Source organism: Ziziphus jujuba, chromosome 4 (assembly GCF_031755915.1).
Source record: "Ziziphus jujuba cultivar Dongzao chromosome 4, ASM3175591v1".
Taxonomy (NCBI): Eukaryota; Viridiplantae; Streptophyta; class Magnoliopsida; order Rosales; family Rhamnaceae; genus Ziziphus; species Ziziphus jujuba.
In genome coordinates, this window is record NC_083382.1 from 24,733,261 (window position 1) to 24,737,643 (window position 4,383).

The 4,383-nt window shown below is 29.9% G+C and overlaps 1 long non-coding RNA gene across 1 annotated transcript; it reads left to right on the plus strand.

Moving 5' to 3' along the window:
• Positions 1-3,524: 3,524 nt before the first annotated feature.
• LOC132803373 (uncharacterized) lies at positions 3,525-4,110 on the plus strand. The gene is made up of 3 exons (XR_009638557.1): positions 3,525-3,697; positions 3,834-3,891; positions 4,030-4,110. It is a non-coding gene; the product is annotated as an uncharacterized LOC132803373 (long non-coding RNA).
• The last annotated feature ends 273 nt before the right edge of the window (positions 4,111-4,383 follow it).

Sequence of the window (4,383 nt, forward strand, 5' to 3'; positions counted from 1 at the left end):
TTTCGGATGACGAAAAGAAATACCTTTTTTTTTTTATATATATATTAGGATTTTTCTATTTTTTACCGTGTAGGATTATTTCTGCTGATGCCTATGGTTTATACCTGCATTAGATTAGTCTCTCTATTTCTTACCACCCGCCTCTTTCCACCTCAACTTCATTTGTTGTTTTTCTTCCTTACTTGGGTTCTAAATAAGAAAATGGCTGTCATTTAAATTTTGATTTTTGCTCTTGGATTACATTCATTGGTAATTAACTAATTGGATATGAGGAAAGATTAAAATATATATATATATATATATCTATGCATTATGAGAACTTTCTCCTTTAATTTCATATGAATTCATTTTAGATTTTAATTATTTGTATAATTATCCAGATTTACAACATAGGTTGGTTTGTTAGCTAACTGAGCTACTCACTGTTGGTTTAGCAATGTTATAAAAACTTAGATGTTGTATTTGACAGCCAATACATCTTTTACATTGGTTCAATACTTATTTAATGTCAGCTCGATGCTTAAATTTGTGTAGTAACATTTTTTAGCGAGATAATATAGAATCCAGTGTATCTTTTCAAATTTATATCCCTTTTTATGTTTGGTTTCAGTTATACACTTTTGCTAATTTGATCCTATTGGATAGCTGGAACTTTTGTCATATTAATAAATGGGTATTCATGTATTTGCATACAGAGTTGAAGTTATTAGTTGACTATAATCCTTATATGTACATATAAATGGGTATTCATGTATTTGCATACATATGTTTATTGACACTTGTTATGCTCTGTCAGGTCTTGTTCCTAAAATTCCTAAGGATTTATATCATCTTATTAAGAAGGCAGTCTCAACTAGAAAGCATCCTGAGAGGAACAGGAAGGATAAGGATTCCAAGTTCCGTTTGATTCTGGTTGAGAAATTTGGAGGTAAGTTATTAGCCTTTTTTCTCATTATTTTTGCATCAATTTGTGAAATTTGAAGTTCATTAGAAGTGGGAAGGTGAAAATTAGTTTTGGAAAGTGTAGTGAAGCTTAGGCTGTGAAATTGTTTGCTGTGAAGTTTGGAGATTGTGAAGTGAACTATGTGTTATTTGATTGCTATGAAGTTATTATGAACAATGTGTGAATCTCATATTGATTGCATCCACCTCTGATAGTTAAGCAGTTTCTAATTCTTTTGGCAGTTCTTTTTCATCCTTTCCTGGTAGTTGCATATATTCTAAACAATAAATCGTTTAAAAAAAAAAAAAGAAGAAGAAATAAATAAGAAAGATCTAATAAACTTATATTAACAGCAAGACCTAACATAAATTCCAACAGATTATTAATAGCAAGATCTAATATTTTAAAAAAAAAATTAAAAGGAAAATAGAAGATTTTACAACCTATGAGTAAACCGATAACAAAAAAAAAAAAAAAAAAAAGCAACAAGTACCTTAATGTAGTAAATTAAGTAAAACTAATTCTTTTCACATGGATGTGCATGAAATCTTATTATACTTTTTGTTTTCTTGTTTCTTTTTATATGTTTTTCAATAGATTTTTTTTGTTTTTAATAGGTTATAGATGGATGAGGACCACAATGATTTGTATGATATTAATGAATTGGAAGAATATCTAAATGAATCAGAGAAAGTTAAGTCTCAACCTTCAAAATCAGATAAATCTTATAAGACACAAAAGAGAAAACCTTCTAGGGTTCCATCTTGGGTTTGGGAACATTTTGAAAAAATTTCAAACAGTGATCCAAGTAATCCTAGATGCAAATATAAATACTGTGGGGTAGATTATGCATGCGATACTAAGAGGTGTGGAGCTAGTACGTTACGGAATCATTTGATGAACCAATGCAAGAAATACCCTAATAGGACAGTGGAGAAAAGGCAAAAAGTTCTTTCTTTCGATAGTAGTAGTCGTAATTTGGTGTCTACAAGTACAACATTTAGTAAAGAGGCATGTAGGCTTGCATGTGCTCAAATGATCATCATAGACGAGTTGCCATTTAGCCATGTTGAAGGGGAAGGGTTTAGAAAGTTTTGTAATACTTTGAACCCTAAGTATGAACCTCCATCTCGTAGAACAATTTCTAGAGATGTGTTTCAATTGTACTTAGATGAGAAAAAAACTTTGAAAAGTGTGTTTTCATTGAGGAAGCAAAGGGTTTGTCTTACGACGGACACATGGACTTCCATTCAAAATAACAATTATATGACTCTTACCGCTCATTTCATTGATGATGATTGGAAGTTGCATAAGAGAATTATAAATTTTTGTATTGTCCAAAATCACAAGGGTGAGACAATTGGTAAGGTTATAGAAAATTGTTTAATTGAATGGGGTATTGAAAGGGTTTTCACACTAACGGTTGATAATGCTTCTTCAAATGATGTGGCTATTAATTTTGTGAAAAAAAGATTAGATTATTGGAAAGGAAATGTTTTGGATGGTGAGTTTTTGCATGTTCGTTGTGCTGCACATATTGTAAATTTGATTGTGACATTTGGATTAAGGGAAATTCATGATAGTATTGCTGGAATTCGTAATGCTATTAGATATGTTCGATCATCACCTTCAAGGTTAACCAAATTTAAAGAATGTGTAGAAAAGGAGAAAATGGAATTTAGAGAAACCGTGGTTTTGGATGTGTCTACTAGGTGGAATTCTACCTATTTGATGTTGACTTCAGCTTTGAAGTATCAAAAAGCTTTTAATAGGATGGTAGATGATGATGGTTTTTTTCTTGGATATTTTGAGGAGGATGAAGTTGGAAGGAAGAGAGCTGGGCCACCTCAAAGTAAAGACTGGGATAGTACAAGGGTTTTTGTGAAATTTCTTGCTACTTCTTATAAGATTACCTTAAAATTTAGTGCCTCTTTGACTGTTACTTCTAATATATGTTTTCATGAATTGAGTTTGATGTATAATACACTTGTTGAATGGAGTAATAGTCAAAACCATTTGATGGCCGATATGGCAAAGAAAATGTTGACAAAGTTCGATAAATATTAGGGTTCACTTGGAAATGTCAACAAGTTGTTACTTATTGCTGTTGTGCTTGATCCACGATATAAGCTAGAATATATATCATATCTTTTTGAGGATGCTTATGAAAGTGGTATGGTTGAATCTTTGACTAAGGATGTGAAAGATACTTTATATAATCTTTATGACTTTTATAAAGAAGTTGATTCTATGGATGAGAGTTCTAAAGTGTCTAATCCTAATGATAATCAATCAATACAAGCACAACAAAGTGGGATGGTGGTGGATTCAATGGATGATGGAAGTATAGATGATCGTCGGCGTTTGAAGGAATCACAATTTAAAAAAAGAAAAATGGAGAAAAATGTATTGGAAATAAAGAATGAGGTTGATAAATTTTTGTTTAATCCATGTGAGGATGTGGAGAGTGAGAAATTTGATATTTTGGCTTGGTGGAAAAATAATTGCACAAAGTATCGAATTTTATCTCAAATTGTAAGAGATTATATGCCATTCCAGTTTCTACACTAGCATTTGAATCTGCATTTAGTACCGGAGGACGTATTCTTGATGCATTTCGAAGTTCATTGGGTCCAAAGATGGTGGAGGCTTTGATTTGTTCACAAAATTGGTTGAAATCAAATCCTATGAGATATGATTATAAAGTTGAAGTACCAATTGAGGATGTTGCATATTATGATTCTATTGAATCAGGTACGATTTTTTTTTTAATTATTTGTAATTTTATTTTTATCATGTTTTTTAGAGCTTTTTAAATTTTTTTAGTAATATTTACAACTTCTTTTTAGTATTTATTGATTAATTTAATATTATATTTTAATTTGTGTAGGAGCATCTTGTGTTACAAAACAAAATCTACCTCCATCTAATTGATCTATGATTGCTTGGTAAGTTTGTTGTTAATTCCAATTATTTTTTAAATTAGATAATATTTTAGTAATATACTAAATTGCAGTTAATGTTTATTGATTGCTAGTTACATTTAATATTTAATGTTTAATGTGTAATTTTAATGCTTGTTGAAGGATGAATGAAATATGGCTTTGCATGGCATATTGTGATAATGGGATTGTGGTTGATGGTGGTTGCTCGTGGAATGAAGTGTGGAAGAATACTATTTAAAATAATTTTTATTTTAATGTATTGTTAGTTTATTAAATTCTAAGTAAATGTGAAGTTTAAGATATCAAATATGGTTGTATTCTATTTTATAACTAATATTGATTGTAAACTTGTTGTAGAATTTATTTGTTGTTGTATGATGTATTTGTATAATTAGGTGATAGCTATAAACTTGTATTGTAGTTGTATGGTTTTATGTTGTATTATTTCACATGTTTGATGCTTAATAGTTAGTTTATTTAGTATTTTTACTTAGG